The sequence below is a fragment of the Balaenoptera musculus genome, chromosome 18 (assembly GCF_009873245.2).
Source record: "Balaenoptera musculus isolate JJ_BM4_2016_0621 chromosome 18, mBalMus1.pri.v3, whole genome shotgun sequence".
Taxonomy (NCBI): Eukaryota; Metazoa; Chordata; class Mammalia; order Artiodactyla; family Balaenopteridae; genus Balaenoptera; species Balaenoptera musculus.
In genome coordinates, this window is record NC_045802.1 from 55,414,960 (window position 1) to 55,435,055 (window position 20,096).

General features: G+C 32.7%; 1 pseudogene; it reads left to right on the plus strand.

Annotated features, from left to right (window-relative positions):
* The first annotated feature begins 5,348 nt into the window (after positions 1-5,348).
* LOC118884066 overlaps positions 5,349-20,096 on the plus strand; it is an 86,923-nt pseudogene continuing 72,175 nt past the window's right edge.

Below are 20,096 nucleotides of genomic sequence, written 5' to 3' on the forward strand. Positions count from 1 at the left end.
TCCTTTACCCATTTTTCAATCAGTTTATTTGGTTTTTTTTGTTTGCTATTGAGTTGTCTAAGTTTTATACATTTTTTGATATAAATCGCTTATCAGATAACATGGTTAGCAAATACTGTCTTCCATTCCATAGGTTGCTTTTTCATTCTGTTGATTGTTTCCTTGATGCTGCAGAAGCTTTTTAGTTGATGCCGTCCCACTTATTAATTTTTGCTTTTGTTTCCTGTGCTGTTGGCGTCATATCCAAGAAAGTATTGCCAAGACCAGTGTCCAAAAGCTTTTCCCCTATGTTTCCTTCTAGGAGTTTTACAGTTTCAGGTCTTACATGCAAGTCTGTAATGCAAATTGAAGTGATTTTTGTGTATGGTGTAAAATAAGGTTCCAATTTTTTTCTTTTTTTTGCATGTGGATACCCAGTTTTCCCAACACTATTTGTTGAAGAGACTATCCTTTTCCCATTGTGTATTCCTGGCACGCTTTTTGAGGATCAGTTGACTGTACATATGGTTTTATTTCTGGGGTCTGTATCCTATTCCGTTGGCCTCTATGTCTGTCTTTATGCCAGTACCATACTTTTAAAATTACTGTAGCACTGTAATATATTTTGAAATCAGGAAATGTGATGCCTCTAGCTTTGTTCTTCTTTCTCAAGATTTCTTTGGCTATTTGAGGTCTTTTGTGGTTCTGTGTGAATTTTAGAATTGTTTTTCTGTTTCTATAAAAAATGTCATTGGGATTTTGATGGCTATAGCATTGAACCTATAGATTCAATATGATAACCACATTAACAGACCGAAGGATAAAAATTACACAGTCATCTCAATAGATGCAGAAAAAGCATTTGACAAAATTCAGTATCAATTCATGATAAAAACTCTCAATAAATTAGGTGTAGAAGGAATTTACCTCAACATAATTGAGTCATGTATAACAGGTCCACAGCTAACAGAATATTCAGCCATGAAATATCTTTGAAAATTTGAAATCTTTTCCTCTAAGATCTGGAGCAACTCATGGATGCATACTCTACAGCTTCTAATCAACATAGTACTGGATGTCCTAGGTAGAGTAAGAAAAAAAAGGCATGCAAATTGGAAATGAAAAAGTAGAATTTTGTCTGTTTGCATATAGCATGATCTTATATATAGAAAACCCTGAAGACTCCACACACACACACACACACACACACACACACACACACACAAACTGCTAGAACTAACAGATGAATTCAGTAAAGTTTCAGGAAAAAATATCAACATAGAAAAATGCTTTGCATTTCAAATACTGTAACAGTGAACTATCTGTAAAGAAATTTAAAAGGTCAGTTCAAAATATGATCATACTAATACTGAGAAGTCAGTAAGCTATTAAACTGTAAACTGAATTTTAAAAAATATACTTAAGAATATATTCATTAATTAATATTATGCTGGGCAATTTTTGCTATGATTATATTATAGCAAAATGCTCTTGCCTTCAGAAAGTCATAATCAAGGAATGAACCATACAACTGAGTGAATCACACAAATAATCTTACATAATTAAACATGCTTCTTGTGGTTAAGTGTCAGTTTTTCAGTTCAGTCTGTTTTCTTAGCCTATGGTTCCATCATAGACTTCTTAAACATAGTTCTGATCATTCGGAAATTGCTTGTGATTTATATTTCATTGGATTTGACTCATGAGTATTAGCTGTAGATGTTCAGATTGGAAATGAAACATAAAATATAGAGAACTTTCATAATATAGCAATTACATTTCTATATATTAATAATTAAAATATCAAATATAATTAAAATATCAAATTATATTCAAACCATTGAACTAGAGAAGACATAAGAAAGGAGTGTATTTATAGTAATCATCAGAATATGATATGTTTTTGTTATTAATTGTAGAGTGCTATTTTCCATCTTGGACATCAATTGAATGGATATAAATTGTAGCATTGTTTATAATAGGTTAATAAACAAAGACCTCTGTTGAACATTGAGCACTTAAATAAGGCATGAATAGAAGACATGGAATCTTCAATTTAGGTTATAGTTAGAAATGTTAACAATTTCTATATATGTGGATAGTTTAAATAGAATATGAAGTTAAACAATGCCTGAGATGTTCCTCAAATATTTGTTTAACTCTGTACCAGATAATTTTAAAATTATAACATTAAAGATGTTTCTCAAGTTTGCCATGAGTCTACTCCTCTTACTACTTCTCACTCCTTGGGGCTGTGGCTGGTAGCTTTTGACATCACTTCCAATGACCCCACCTCTTCGAACTCATGTTCTTCTTTAAGCTTAGTCCATTATTTGTGAGCTGGGCCTAGTGATTTGGTTCTAATGAATAGAGTATGGAAATTAATGGGTTATCATTTCTGGTATGAGCTTAACTGTGACTTTCAACTTGCTTGCACTCATTTTCTCTTGCTGGTATTCTCTTTTGCTCTCTTGCTTGATCACTTGATGAAGCAAGCCATGTTGTAAGGTAGTGTATGTAGACGAAAATGAGTCAAGAAACTGAGAGACAGTTATAGTCAAACCTCATGAAGAACTGAGGTCTCAGTTTAACAGCCTGTGAGTGACTGAAGGCTGCCAACAACCACATGAGTGAGTTAGGAAGTGAATCCTTCCCAGGGGAGACTTGAAGTGAATGTACATTTGTGAGAGACCTAGAGCCAAATGTATCAACTATACCACTTCAGATTCCTAACTTACAAACATTGTGAAATAATAAATGTTGTAAGCCACTAAGCTTTGGGATAATTTGTTATTGTAGCAATCAACAACTAATATATAGGCATGGACTAATTTATTTATTCCCAAGGATTAATTTCTCATCAGTTTATTTATAAACTAAAATTCAAGTTACACGACTCTGATGTCTGTTGAAATTCACACCCATATTTCAAAATTCTCATTTTATGTCTACATTTGATACCTCTTAGGAGCCACAATACCAATCTAAACAAAATTGAACTCATCCTTTTCTCACAAAATTTATTTTCTCTCTTAAACCTTAGTTCATGAAATGATACCTTAATCAAACCAGTTTCCCATTATAGTGTTTCAGATTTAGAAGTCATTCTTAGACCTCTCCCACCCTCTCATGAATCTACCATATGATTTTAAAAAATATATTAAGTTTATTTTATTCTACTTTAAAATGCTTCTGGAGTCCTTTTTATAACTGCTGTTTATACCTGAGTTTAAAATATTGTCAATTTGAAAATGAATTGCTATACAAGTTGTATGAAGAGTATCCATTTTTGGTATGGCAATGAAAATTATATTTTAAAAATAAACATCTGCTCACAATTGTTTCCTAACACTTAAAAAACCTCTCATTTCTTTCAGGTAAAAGTCAGACCTTTAATTTGGATTTAAAGGATCTGATAAAAATGTCCTTTTTAACTCTAATGTATCAATTTATTGTTTGTTTTAGACATAAGCTCATTGAAACTGCCACAGTTTTCTATATTATTTATTTCTTTATCCTCAGGCATAATTCTATTTCTTTTCAATAAATTCATGAAAGAATGAACAAATGAATGATTAAACATAGTATTGCACATTATAGCCTTCTTAATATTAGGATTATGTTAAGAAACACTCTACTCTGTTAAACACATTGACTTGTAAGGACAGAAATGTGTGAATTTTAGTCCCAACTTTGCTGTTAATCTCATGTCTTTGACATTCAGAAAAATATTCTATAGATAATCACACTGGTTCACTACACTGATATTTCACTGTAATTGAACCTGGTGAGCTAGAGGAATAAGCATTCCAGATTCATTAGTAAGACACATGAATGCATGAGGGTGGAGAGACACAAAAATGAAAAAACAACAAAAAGGGAGTTAAAACAAGAGAGTACACAGTAAGAACGTTTAACATACGTTAACACTGAGGATGAGTCAATATCTGACCATATGCTTCAGGCAACTGGCCACAGGTCAAACTGTGTATTCTAATATATGACAGTCTCTCCAGGTAACTGTGTGTATCAGCTTACTTAATGAGTTGAACATCATGTGGCCACCACTGCTAAGAGAAAATCCTGAGATCTCAACACTCCACTAATGTTTGCAAATGCTATTGCTTGGCAGAGGGGAAAAAAAATCAATAACTCACTCACTGGATTAGCTTTCCTGCACCATTATGCCAAAGTCTGGAGTGGAGTGAGGTTCTGCCACATTCTCCATCTACCTTTATGATACATTGCACAGTCAAAAAGAGCCATGGAGATAGATCTTTATGCTTCTCTTCAGTATCATTTTGTATAAATCCAACGAGAAGAAATTTTGAGGGCTTTTGGAATGTGAGTAAGAGCAAAATATTTTTACCACCAAATTATCTTCTATTTTAATGGAAATAGGGTGAATGATATATAGGTGGATATTAATTTGTCACCTCTACTCTGCTTAGATTTACATTTTGTCTACTATACCTTTACATATCACCAAGATACGTACCCTGACAAATATAGAAGATCATTTTTAAATCATTAATATAGATTATACTAATTTATTTGAAAAATCTTTGCATTCAAAATATGAAAAGAAATACACAAATTGTATGATATCAACTTATAAGTTTAAATTTGGCAATGTTGTCTTTAAATTTATGAATTATCAACTCGCATTAATTTTCCACCATTGCTAATTAAATTCCTTTTAAAATGTAACAATCAGGAAGAAAATAGCCAACTTTTCATGCTGGTTGGAGTTTAACGTATTCGGAAAGCTAAAGTAGAGGAAACACACAGATGGAAGCTGCAGGTGTAGCCATCTTCCTAGCCTTATTTTGTGATAACCATGGGATTGATTTCTAAACTGGATGGTGTCGAGAATGGTAAAGGGCCTGAGATTTACCTGATTTGCAAACTAGCAAATAAGCCTGCCACGGTTTTATGTTTGCTGACAGAAAACATGAGACACCCATAACAGAGAAAAAGGACTTTGTTACTCAGATACAGCAAGAAGCATAAACTCCATAATTATATCAGTTCCTCTCCCTGTCCCCAATCCACTTCCTGAGCACATAACGCAGGTGGGTAGAGCCCACGCAGCAGTGGGCTTGTGTCGCAGATGGAAACCCCAAGATTATAAAACCTGTCTTTTATAATGAACTGCAAGCAAACCTACCCAATCTGTTACCCAGAGGGAGAGCTTATCTTTATTAAACTGAATAGCAAACACTTCTGCCCTCATTATCTCTATCTTCCAAAGCTGTTCACTATGCAACACCCTTAAAAGTAATCCAGGAAGAAAAATTAAAAGGTTGTCAGTGTCTCTACTTTGCAGTGTCTCTACATGCAGGTTTTGATGAAGTATGAGAGACACCATGAACAGGAAGGAACAGCGAAAAAGGCAGTTGACTGTGTCGTGTGAATGCATGGTGAGAGATGGGGATAGAGGTAGGGCTTGGCCAAAAATGTATCTGTATTTTCAACTGCCAATCTTTGAATTTCTGTCATAAACTAATCAGTTATTAAACATTTACTGACCACACACTATGTAAAATTGCCTTAAATTATAATTTCTTACTTTAAAGAAAGCATATTTTGTTAAAAATTAACAAAATTCAGCGAACTGGTACCTGCTGTTAACACACGTGTTTTAGTTGTCATTTTATCTTCTAATGTGGTTCTAAGCTGAGAACAAGTTTTAAAAATGGGGATAATGAAAGGAGAGATTCTGACAGAGGTGACTTCTCAGAGTCCAAGTGTCTCCAAGGAGTAGTGAGCAGTCAAAAAAGTATTACACCTGAGAGAAAGTGTTGTATGAACTCAGAAGAACATTGGAATGAAGGTAGGAAAATGTTCCAATCAAGCCTCTTAATTTGAATTGTCCTGTGGTTTGCCCTCATCACTTAAGCTGGTTGTTTTCTTAAGAAAGGCTAGGCTAACAAATCACTTTAATTGCATTTTGGTTGAAATTACATTACTGTAACTTCACATATGTAATTGATTACGTCATCTAAGAAGACTATTCTCACTAAAAATCAAAAGAACAATTTCTCCAAGCAACAGTGATAATGTATTTATGGCATAATTATTCAGACATCAGTCTCTGGAATTAGATATTCTTGGCTTTAACCCATTACCACTTACTAGCTCTATAACTTAGACAAGTAGCCTAATTTTTCTGAGTCTCATTTTGTTCCTTTGTAAAACAGGAATTTGTACTTAATGCAAAAATTCGTTGTGAATATTTAACAAGTTTATGCATGCAAAGAACACGGTGTTATACTGGAATGGTTCTATAATTCTATTCTCTTAATAAATAAGCAGTACTTCCATAATTAGCATTATTATTATTTTAAAGAGCAGAGGAGTAACGCTGGGTTAACTACCTCTGAGAAAAATAGAACAAACAAATATTATAAAGTAAAAATAATACTTATAGAAACTAGAGAGAAACCTGGAAGGATGAAATACGTACTGTATAGATAATTCCATAAATTTGGAGGTAAGGTAGTAAAATTTCTGAGAATAAAAATGATAAGATCTTGTTTCAGTTACCTAATTGAAATCAGTTGCATCAAAAGGCATCCACAAGAAAGTATATATAACAGGGAACTGGAAATTCGTTTTTCAGGATGACAAAGTTTTTGAAACATGTCTGGCTTAGGATCCTAAAGAAATGAAATATGAAAAGTAAGAAGATGAGGGTTATGTCTCCCAAAATAAAAATATAGTCTCCTTTACTGTTATTTATGAGGCCATATCTGATCTTCACCCAGTTTCAGTGTCCACACCATTTCAAGTTTGTTGCAAATCCATACAATTTGGATTAGAAGAGCCCACTGCAAAGTACTCTGCTTTCCTTCCCTCAGCTGTCTAAATTTTAGGCACAGTTTTAACAACAATATTGTTAAAGGATTAAATAGTTAGAGATCTTATGTGACTTAATACTCATTATCAACATCAGAAAAGCTTTGGATATGTCAATGTGTGATCTTAAAGATAAGTAATATTAATAATCACTTTACACATTGAGAAAATTCAATTCAGAAATCACAACCATTGCATGTGTGAACCCTAGATCTAAAAAGACTCTGCGTCCATGCTGCAGTCCTTCTATTATTCCATAATCACCCCTCATCAGAATACTTAAAATGACATGGTCAAGTATACCAGTGATGGAGGAAGTTCTGAGAGAATCAATGTATAGCCAAAAAGAGCCATAATGAGAAGTGTTCATGGACTCAGAGGACCCTGCTGTAGCCACCTAGACAATCAGCAGCATGTGTGCTTTATTCACCTTTGTGCCTCCACACATACTATCACAGGGCTTTGCCTATCTAGGTGTTCAATAAAATGCTCACTGAATTGACTTGCTCTGTTTGAAATTCCAATTAAGTTGTCAGCACCACTTATATTTCTTTATCTCAGAACCTCCAGAGGTTCCTCAGAATCAGATAGCAATGAAACTGATTCTGGTTGGAAAGGAAGTTATATGCCTTGCTTTAAGATGTTTGTTCTAATATCTGTTCATCTGTGTCTCATTAAATCAAACAAAAGAGCTTTGTATTCCCTGTTGCCAGTATTCAGCATTAGTGCTCTCAGAAAAATAGTACAGAGTGAAGATCCAGTTTTTAAATAATGGTAATTTTAATGGAGGTTCCTGGAAGAACTCTGTATATGTTCCCATTTTGTAAAATTTTTATTTCATTTATAATCTCACTTGTGCTCCCCACCAATCTACTGTTGATTGGTTGATTTACTCATTTATTCCACAAACACTATTGAGTATTTACTCATTACTAGCTAGTCAGCTTGGGTGCTGGGAATTAAGTGATTAACAGTCTTTGGCTTCAAGAAGCTGGGGATCTCATAAAAGAGATATACTTTAAAATTTGTGCCATTAGATTATAGCTATAACAAAGAGACTTACCTAGTGTGAGGTTTATGGAAGACTTCCTAGGAAAGCAAATTTAAGGAGCTAAGATGAGGAGAAATTAACCCATAAAAAAAAGAAGAGAAAGCATGCCTGACAGAGGAGGACTTGAAATCCTGAGAATGTGAATAAGCCTATGTAGTATTTGTTAGGAAAAGATAGTAGCTGACTGTGAAAAGAGTGAAGTAAATTTAGAGATGAATTCATAGCCAGTTGATGCAAGGTTTTGTAGTCTAAAGGAGAAGGCATTGTAAAGTTTCAAGCAGGAAAGCTCCCTTATCCAAATCATATTTTAAAATACTTCTCTGATACTTAGTGATGAACCAAATGAAGGGCTGCAGGAGAGGAAAGAGCAGATGAGTTAACAGGGTACTGCAGGGATTTTTTTGTCGTCTTTTATTGAAATATATTTGATATATAACATTGTGTAAGTTTAAGTTGTACAACATGTTGATTTGATACATTTATATACTGCAGTATGATTGTCATTGTAGTGTGTTAAATAGCACCTCTATCAGGTCACATAATTATCATCTCTTTTTTTGTGGTGGGAATGATTAAGATCTAGTTTCTTATCAAGTTTAATTTTTATAATATAATATTGTTATCTATAATCACTATACTGTGCATTAGATCGCCAGGACTTATATATCTACTAGTTGCAAGTTTGTACCCTTAAACAACATCTCTCTTATTTCCCCACCTGGTAACCACCATTTTATTCTGTTTTTAGAGTTCAGTTTTTTTTTTTTTTAATTCACACATAAGTCATATCATACAGTATTTGTCTATCTCTGGCTTATCTCACTTAGCATAGTATCTGTCCTCAAGTCCCATCCATGCTGTCACAAATGGCAAGTTGTCCTTTTTTCTCATGAATACTATTTCACTGTATGTATATATACAACATCTTTTTTATCCATGTATCTGCTGATGGACACTTAGGTTTTCCCATATTGTGAGTAATAATAATATTGCAGTAAACATGTGAATGCATATATTTCTTCAATACCCTGTTTTTATTTCCTTTGGGTATATACCTAGAAGTAAAATTGCTGGATCATACGGTAGCTCTATTTTTAATTTTTTGAGGAATCTTCATATTGTTTTCCATAGTTGCCGAGGTTTAAGCTGAAGAGAATGGTGACTCTCACTAATGTCATGGCGCTGTAGATGAATAACAGAGATTTGATCAATATTTCAGGAGTGGAATCAAACAGTTGGTGATTGATTTTGAGGAGGGAGAGAGACAGACAGACACACACAGAAAGTCACTCTTAGATTGTAGGTACAAATATCTAAGTGGAGAGTACTCTTGGCTGAGATTTGGATGGTTTTTCAGGTATGTGTGTGTGGTGGGGGGAGGGAATGGGCAGGAGATAATCAGCGGTGTCCCATGAATTGATTTAAGGATTCTGCCTTTGTATTTCTATTGGGAACAAAGAAGCTCATAGTAAGTGAATAACTGAATATATGAGAAAGGAATTTAGAAGAGCAGGCAGGATAGGAGATTTAAAATTGAGCATTGTCAAAAAATAAGTCAATGCATGTTCCAGATAATTTGAAAATTTAAAGTACTTTTCTTTTTTCTTCAATTATTAATTTTTTATCCTAATATTAAGCATGTTAAATTGCTCAAATTTCCAAATTCCTTTGACAAATCAATCAGTTAATACTTATTTAAGCTACCTAATAAATATGTATAACAGGAACAAAAGAGGAGTAAGATTCAAAGATAAAGAAGTTATTCTGTCTGGCCTCCTAAATTTATATATATGTGTTTATGTGTGTGTGTGTGTGTGTGTGTGTGTTTGTGTGTTGGTGTGTGATATCTATATGTGTATATCTATATATCTATATCTGTATATCTAAGTATGCAATCTATATATTTCTATCTATAAAGATATTGGTGAATCCCAGTGTATAGAAAATATGATAAATTCAAGCTTTTCACATTTAATGTGTAGAATTCAGATGAAGGAACTTGAGTGGGCTGATTTCAACTGCAAAGCCTTTATGTTTTCTGTGATTTATCGGTGTGGAATTGGTTTTGAAAAAAAAAGTGCTCAAGTTGTTTTGAAAAAGCTATTTTTACCCTGTATGCTCTTTTGACAAAAAAAGAGAAAGAAAGTGATTTAAAACCTTTTAAATGATGCATCTATTGCAATATAATAAGAGGCATCATATTGTTAAGAATAGCATCAAATCCCATATCAGGTCAGCTATTACCTTTTCATTCAGTTCAAAATGACCTTATGGAATGGGCTACCATACTGTGCAGAGTCACATACAGTAATCTAGCTTTTAAAATGCTGTTTATATATTGTATTTCACTCTCCTTGAATTAAATGTCACTTGTATGCCATTGAATTGATAAAAAATGATTGCTAACAAAAATATTCATATTAATGAGAAATTAATATGTTAATGAGAAAAGGATATGTTATAATTTGTGTCTGGGATAAACTTTTCATTACCATGCAGTGTATTTCTCATGTCGTTATCACTTATTTGTACACAATGTATTTGTAAATATCATGCCATTTTTGGTTTCTAAAAATGACTCTTTTAAGGAAACATTTTAAAGTTCTTTAAATCCTGCAACCTTTTGGGGGGCACTATATAGTTCAATCATTATATCTTCTAAGGGAAGAAAAATAATACAGTGTCAGGTGGGAAATTATTATATATAAGTATGTTTCACTGTAGTGATTTTTCTTTATTCAAGTATATTTTCTTAGAGTTTCAGGTTTGATTCTCTTGTATTGCTTTAATATCAGTAACTATGGCAACAAGATTTTAAATGCTGTATGTAGTATAAGTAAAGGGAAAAATGGAGAGAATAAAACCTTAAAAGAACATATCAGTCCTTTTACTGCCATTGTGAATCACAAAAATAATTTTCAGAATTGTGCTGTCACTTATGCAGGTGATGTATCTTGTACATCACAAAGAAGTTTTGTTTTAATTTTAACTTTAGTTTTTATTTTTTATTATCTAAGTTTCCAGCTTACAGGATTATAATTCAGCATCTGTATACACTACAAAGTAATCACCACCACCAAGTCTAGTTTCCATCTATTACCATACAGTTGACCCCTTTCACCTATTTTGCCCACTCCCAACCCCTCCAGTTTGTTTATAATTATCTGTACTTCTTTTTGACCTTTATGTTTCATGTTACAATTTTGTGTGATGACTGGCATTAAATACATACACACACAGATTCCATTTCCTGAATAGTGATAGGAGGAGATCTGTGAAACCAATTCCCAGTAGAACAAATATAACTGAGGAAAGTTATATTAAAGAAATTAAAATCACTGGAAATTATCCTGAAGATATAAAGCAAATGAATAAATATTTATTCAAGAAAATCTACTAGGGAATTCCCTGGTGGTCCTGTGGTTAGGACTCAATGCTTTCACTGCCATGGGCACGGGTTCAATCCCTGGTCAGGGAACTAAGATCCCGCAAGCTGCTCGAGGCGGCAATAAGTAAGTAAGTAAATAAATAAATAATTTTGATTTAAAAAAAAAAGAAAATCTACTAAATATCAGGAAGAAAAAAAGAAAGACTGTATAACTTGAGCCATGGTCTGTTCCCAGCCTCCAGGCTGAACCCCCGTTCCATTCTGGGCAGCTGTGGCCAAAATGGGAGGTCTCTCTTTCCACCCAGATCCTAGTTAAGAGCTATAGAATCTCTCCAGAAGTGTGCTATCACCAGCATTTTCTCACAACCCTAGCTTCTTGTTGCTTAAGCAAACCCCAGACAAAACCTTGCCCCAGTGCAAAAACCTGCCACTGTACCTCATTCAGGTGAGGAAGACTCAGAGTACTTCAGCTACCCTCACTTGGGCTTACAGGTTGGAGGTACCACACAGAGAGAGTCAAGCTGAGAAGACCAGAGGCTATAGCCACTTTCTAGCATCCATTTATATCCTAGGCATGTCATTTTAAGAGAAGCAAGCAAGTGTTCCCAACCCCATCTTCAGAGCTCAGAATTTTTTCCCAGTGAAAGATTTAGGCCATAAGAACAGAGGTCACCAGAGCTCTCCCAAAAGGAACTGGCTTTATTTTGAACAGCACGTGGGCAATATTTAGCCTAGGGCCCCTTCAAAAACAAGAGAGCTTTTAATGGTAAACAACCAAGGAAAAGGTTAATATCTTCATGAGAATGAGCTAAGCTTTAGATCAGCTAGTTTACCACAGACAACAAGGTAAAAAGACAGCCTCCTGGAACCAGGAAAAAACAAAAAAACTTTCAAGATAGCCTCAAAAACTACCTCTGCAAAGGAACCCAAGTGAAGTTGGATCGCTGTGTATTAATTTTATGCTCCAGGGAATTGATAGAAACAATATAACAATCAGCTATCAGTTTTGCTCTCTCACCCACCGCTTACCTCCTGATGTGTGGCTGGGTTCCTAACAGGCCCCGGGCTGGTACTGGTCCACGGCCCAGGGGTTGGGGACCCCTGATTTACAAGGCAGAGGAAACAGGTGCCACAAAAAGAGATCAGCCAGTTCACTAAACAAATGAACAGGTAAACAACAGCAAAATTAGCAAGTCCCAGAGGCACCGTAAAAATATTAAAGGAAACTTATCAGGCTGAAAGCAATAAACCCAAAGAGGGAAATTCAAATCCACAGCAAATAGTGAACACCAGTGAAGGTAATTATGTAACACAAAAGACAAACAAATGTATAATGTTTCTCCTTTCTTCTCTTGGCTGATTTTTAAAAAGAATCGTGTGCAACAATTTGTATATAATTATATGGATCCATAGTACATACAAATATAATATATTTTACAATAAGAACATAAAGGAGGAGGTAGAAGCAAAGCTGTACTGGAGTAAGGAAATGATACCATATGATAAGTCAAACCATAGATACAAATGAAAAGAACCAAAATGATATATGAGCAGGTTAATACAACAACCTCTATAAATATGTACTTACTCTCGATTTTCTATATAAACTTCTGTCAGTGATATACAATTATATAAAATAATAACTGCCATAATGTATGGCAGACAAATCCAGCTATATCATTAATATCATTAAATTTTGAATGGATTAAACAATCTAATTAAAGGCAGATTTCAGACTGAATAGAAAACAAACAGGATCCATATATAGGAGATCCTCCTAAAGTGTGTCTCTCATAGGAGACACACTTAAATCCAAATATACAATTAGGTTGAAAGTAAAAGGATATAAAAAGATGTCATTGCAAGCAGAAACCATAAGAAAGCTGGAATGGCTATACTAGTATCAGAGAATGTAGACTTTAAAATAAACATTTCATCTTTGTGCAAGCTTTTTTAAAAATTAAGTTGAAAGAAGTATATTGCATCAGAAAGATACTGTAGCAAAAGTCTCATTGTAGGGAATAATTTAAACCCCAACATTAGATACATGGAGTGTTTTTTTTTTCTGGTTTACGGTAAGTCATCATTTAGTTTTCTTCCGTCCTTCACTTTACTTTTTTCTTTCTTCCTTCTTTACTTTTTTCTGTCTTTCTCTCTCTCCCCCTCCCTCCCCGTCCCCCCTCCCCACTTCACTTTCCTTCCCTTCCCTTCCCTTCCCCTCCCTCCCTCCTTCCCTCCCTCCCTCCCTTCCTTCCTTCTTTCTCTCTTTTTTCTTTCTTTTTCTTCTGCCTTACATTTTTATACTTAAACCTATACATCTAAAATTCAAAATTCTGAATCTCAGCTTTGAAAATACATATTTTATCATTTTATATAAAGACTTTTAATACATTACTTTTTATATCTTCATGAATTTTATATATTTGAATATCAAATATATAAACATTTTTCATATAAAAGTCTAATCTAGTATTGTTCACATATGAGTAGAACATTGATTAATCAATAAAAATGATTATTTTGTTCAGTATATCATTTAAAAATACTTTATGCATATATGTTAATTTGAAGAAAAATTAAAAACAAGTTAGCAATTACTATGTTTCAAGTATTGTCACAATAGTTTAACATTAATGCATTTAATTTTTACAGCATCTTGTATTTAGTTTACTTTTATTTACAAATGAGGAGCCTGTAGTATGGTGAAATTAAATTACACACCTGTGGTCACAGAATTAGCAGCTGGTAGAACTAGAATTTGAACTCAGAGGTCTGGTTTCAAATCTGAGGTTCTAATTTAAAAGTGCTAATTTTCTCAATAAGTAGTCCACATTATTTTAGATGGCATTACATTGCTCTAGAAATATAACCTTTTTGGCCTATTAGAGAAAGGTTGTGTACATGATCTAAATAGTTTTTAATCCAGATGGCTTCTTTTTCACCACGTGAAAACTGTAATCACTATAAGTGGTTTATCATTTATAAACATTAAACTGTGTCTTTTTTTAAAATCTATATAAACTGTGTCTTTTCATTTAATTCTGTAATATAATTTTGACTTTGACCTGACATACTGTCACAGAGGATTAATAAATAACAGTAGTAAATGTATGTTGAATGCCTACTATCCTCAAGCCACCAATATAGTTTGAACCAAAAGATACCAAATTTATGATGAAATTTAAATCATTTCATTGCAATAAAGCCAACTGTTCATTTAGAAATATAAAAATTTGAAGAGTATTGCATGTCTGTATCAAGGAAGTTATTTTAAAATTAGTTATCAAAGAAATATTAATTTAAATTGTCATTTCTTTTTACTACATAGTTTAGAAATAAATACCCAATTCCATAAAGTCAGTGGTCCATGCCTCCAAAAAAAAAGACTAGGGTAGAAAAAAAAATGCATTGTCATTTTTGGATGGCACTGAGGTATACATTGACTGTTATACAAAAGCACTCATGAAATAGAATTGTATCTTCTTATTCTAGCATTAAATAACTTCTTTTGATGAATGGCAAATCAAGTTAGAAGAAAATATTAGACTTCTTTTAGAAGATGAGGGTAGAATTAACAAAATCCACTTAAGGATTTTACAGTATCTAATTTCTTCTTAATGTTCTTCTATAATTATATACATGTAAAAAATATTATATAGTATATAAGATAAGGTGTTGAATTTCAGATTAGTAAAAAATAACAATCTGTAAATTTGCTAACTTCATATTTGAAATTTAAATGAAATTTTCTAAGACTATGGGTTTGACTAATTCATCAGAGGACTTATTTTAAAAGTAATGTTTTAATTTTTTGATTATACAGTTCAAGTGTTATATAGTATAAATTTTACTTTACCAGGGAACCCAATTTTACCAAAACATAGCCTGGTTAATTTTCTTTCCCAATTAGAATTTTCTAAGTATTCATTGTCAAGGATTCAAAAATTAATTATACCATTTTTACAAATATTTGTTTTTCAATATAGCTCTGTTACTTAGTGTTCTCACAATGATATCAACTACTCATTTATCTAATTTATGTTGTTCAATTTATTATAACATTTTATTAACATAATCACTCTATAAGTACACTAAATGACCAAGACTTTTATAATCTTAATTGGTGTATAATATGTTTCGTGTAGAACCTTTAGTTTGCATTATTGGAAAAATGATATATTTTGTATTTCATAAATAATTTACTTTTTATTTTAATTAATAGCAACACTGGCATATCACTTCTATTCTGTTGTGATATTTTACTGTTTTTGTTTAAATAAATGTTTAGTAATTTAGCACTATCTCATAAAAATATCTTAGAAAAATGTTCATCTATAATACAGTAAATACATCTAAAATAAATTTGTGTCCTCTGAAATGCATATTATATGGAAATTTAAAGCATATTGGAATGTTGAACAAACCAATGTCCACAAGCAGATTGAGTCAAAAGCCTTGAGGGTGAGAAAATTATTTTTATCTAGGTGTGACTGATGAAATAAGTTAATGAATAGATTTTAAAAACAGTTCATGACTACTTGTCGACATTATTCAAATTTATTTATTATTAATTTACCATTTAGTATTAAAGGTAAGGACCTGGAGAAGAGAACTCAAATACACTTCTGTTAAATGGTACATGTTCATTACCTTCTAAAAATTTAAGGGGAAAGTAATGCTATATAAGGCCCAAAAATCAGGAGAAATAAAAAAGACAAATATGTGTGTGTGTATGTATATATATACATATATATTTGACTTCTTTAATGACTTTTACTTGATGCTTTTGACTTCTTTTTTAGTTGATGTAAATTAATTTTTGAATAACTGCATTTACCAGTTCCTAACAAAGACTGATAAATTTACATTTGAGCTGTGAAAAAAAGTTCCAACTTTTACTAACAACAACAGCAGCAAAAAGCAAACAATACAAAATTGGACAAAACTATAGTTTTCAATGGTTGGGAAAATATAATCAATATGTTAAACCCCTGTAAAACATTTATCTATATTGATTACCTATATTGATATATCACAGTTGTTGAAAGGGGAGAAATGCTGGTGTGCAATGATATGAGTTTTATATTCAATATTAGAAGGTATAATATTATTTAAAGACAGACTATGTTAAGGTAAAGATGCATATTGTAAATCTTAAGCAATCACTCACACACACATGCATACCTGCCCATGCACGCACACAGACCACATGCACACACACAAGCAGGTTTAGCCAGTAAAGATATTTAACCCAATACAAAGCAGAGAAGAAATACAAAAGTACAAAGAACAAATTGATAAATAGAAAACAATTACCAAGATGGCATGTTTAAACCCAAATACATAGATAATTCAATTATAAGCACATTGTCCAAATGCACCATTTAAAAGGCATATATTGTCAACGATATTGCTGCATACAAGAAGTACATCTTAAGTACAAAGATTATATATATATATATATGTATATATATATATACAGCTTAAAGAAAAGGATGGAAAAGTAATTCATGCAAAACACTTATCAGATAAATTCCCAATTGGCAGTATTACAAAAATAAAACTAAACTTTAGGAAAAGAACTGTTACCAGAGGGCTTCCCTGGTGGCACAGTGGTTAAGAATCCGCCTGTCAATGCAGGGGACACAGGTTTCGATCCCTGGTCTGGAAAGATCCCACAATCCCGTGGAGCAACTAAACCCGTGTGCCACAACTACTGAGCCTGCGCTCTAGAGCCCGCGAGCCACAACTACTGAGCCTGCGTGCTGCAACTACTGAGCCCACGTGCCTAGAGCCCGTGCTCCACAACAAGAGAAGCCACCACAATGAGAAGCCCACGCACCGCAACGAAGAGTAGCCCCCACTCGCTGCAACTAGAGAAAGCCTGTGCGCAGCAATGAAGACCAAACGCAGCCAAAAAAAAACAAAAAACAAAACTGTTACTAGAGATAAAGGGGTATTTCATAATTACAAAAGGGTCAGTTCTTCAAGAAGATTTTAAAAGTCGTAAATGTATATGCATCTATTAATACAGCTTCAAAATATGTGAAGCAAGAACTGACAGAAAATGAAGTGGAAATGAATTTCAACAGGAATCTCTCAGTAATTGTTAGTATAAGAAGACAGAACATCTTTGAAAATATAAAAGACTTAAAGTAAGGTAATTGAAATAATGTAGCCACTCCAAAACAGTAGAAAATCAGTTTTCTCAAGTTCATTTGGAACATTCAAATATGTCTGAATAGATTTGAGGGATGAAATCCTATAAATCATGTTCTTTGACCACAATAGAATTGGATTTAAAAAAATACACTGTTAAATACCCCTCAGATTTAAAAAAGATAATAAAATGGGAAATTTTAAAAATTAAAAACATATCTTACCAAAATTTGGAAGATAGAGCTAAAACAATGCTTGGAGTGAAATGTATAGTTTTAAAGGCTTATATTGGAAAATAGTAAGGTCTAAAATGTATGATCTAAGTTTCTATCTAAAGATGCTAGTAAAGAAGTGCAAATTAAATCCAAAACATGTAGGAGAAGGATATAATAAGATAAAAAGAGCAAGCAATAAAGTAGAAAATAAGCAAAAGATGAAATCAATGAATCAATAATCTGTTTTATGAAAAATTCTATAAAATTGATGAACATCTACCTAGATTCATTATGCAATAAAAGAGTGAACATGCAGATATCCAGTGTCAAGAATAAAGATGGATACATTATTAGGGATCCACAGATATTTAGGAGAAGAAGAAATTATGAACAATTTTATGCATACATTCAACTCAGAGATGAAATATAGTTATTTGAATATGCTAAAGCTGACTTAAAAAAATAAGATATCTCAGTAGACTATATGTACTAAGGAAAATAAATTTATATTTGAAACCCTTCCCAACAAGAAAACTCCTGACTCAAGTGGCTTCTCTGATAAGCCCTTTCAAAAATTTAGGGAAAAGTAGTATCAATCCTACACAAACTCTTCTAGAAATAAAAGATAGAAGAAGGCATTACCACTTATTTTATAAGGTCAGCATTATCCCGATAACCAAATCAGACAAGAGCATTGTGGAAAAAAAAGAACTATATACACTCTATGCCATGGGAACCTAGACCTCAAAAATGAAAAAAAAAAAAAAAAAAATATATATATATATATATATGTACATGTATATACATACCCACACATTAGCAAAGGGAATCCAAATGCATGTGCATATTTAAAAGATAATTTAAATGAAACATATTAAAGTATATTTTAAGACATCATGATCATGTGAGATTTATTCCAATAATGGATCACTGTTTTAGCATTCAAAACTCTGTCAATATAATTCACTACTAAACAGATTACCAGAGAAGCATTTTAAATAAATTTATCTTATTCTGATGAAAATGCTCAAACAGTGAGCAATAAAGGAAGCTTTCTCAATCCAACAATGAATATCCCAAAAAAAGAGAGGAAGAGAAGACAGAAAGGGGGAGAGGGTTAGAGAGAGAAAAGAAGGGAGGAAGGAACACATAAAGGGAGGATGAAAGAAAAAAAGAAAGGAGGTGGGGGAAAGGAAGGGAGGAGAGAGGGAGGGAAAATGGAAAAAACTGTGTATAAGGCAAGGATGCACTCTCACCTCTTTTATTTAACATGGTATTAGAGATTCTCCCTAGAGCAACAAGGCAATCAAAGATGTAAAACATACACTGAACAAAAAACTAAGAAGTAAACATCTCTTTATTTGCATGTGGCATTATTGTATATGAAGAAAATCCTGAATAATATATAAAAAATAATAAAAATAATAACAGATTAGAGAAGTCATTTATAAATTATTTGTATTACCATATACTAGAAAATAACAATTGGAAACAATTGGGAAATGGAATCAAAATAAAATATACCATTCAAATTATCACCCCAAAATATGAAATATTTAGGGAAAAGTTTTAACAAAATACGTGCATGACCTCTGCCCTGGTAACTGCAAAACATGGCTTTGAGACATTTAAAAGTCCTAAATTAATATATGGAAAAATGTTATTCATGGGTTGGCTGATTTGATACTATTAAGATGTTAATTCACACCACATTGCTGAATGAATTCAACATAATTCTAGTTAAAACCCCATCAGACTTTTATTTTGTAGAAATATACAAGCTGATTCTAAAATAAATGTGCAGTTGCAAAGGACGTGGAATAGCTAAAACAATTTGGGAAACGAAGAACACAGTTGGAGGATGTACACTATGTGATTAAAACATAATAAATCTACAGTAGTTAAGGTGCTGTGATATGGTTTGAGGATATACATGTAGATCAATAGGATAAATTAGAGTCCACAGGTGGACTCATCATGTATCAGTGATATTCAACACTTTTGCCATGGTAATTCAGTGGAAGGAGTGGCTAGTTTTTTCAATCTTGCTGATGAAGCAACTTGATATCCACACGGGAGAAAAAAAAAAAAACTTTGCTACCTCACAATATGAATGAAAATTAAATTTAAATGATTTATGGAACCTGAAAAGTGAAAGCTAAATCTATGATATTTCTAGATTGAAAGATAGAAGAAAATCTTTGTGATCCTGAGACAGGCAAAACACATGGCCAATTGGAAAAAAAATGATAAATTGGACTTCAAATAAACTAAAAATTTCTGATTTTCATAAATGCCATTAAAAAGGAAAAGGAACGTACAGACTGGAAGACAATATTTGTAATACTGATACCTGATAAATGACTTGGATCTGAAATATATAAGGACTCATAACTATAATAAGAAGGCAAACTACCCAATTAAAAATGGGCAAAGAATTTGT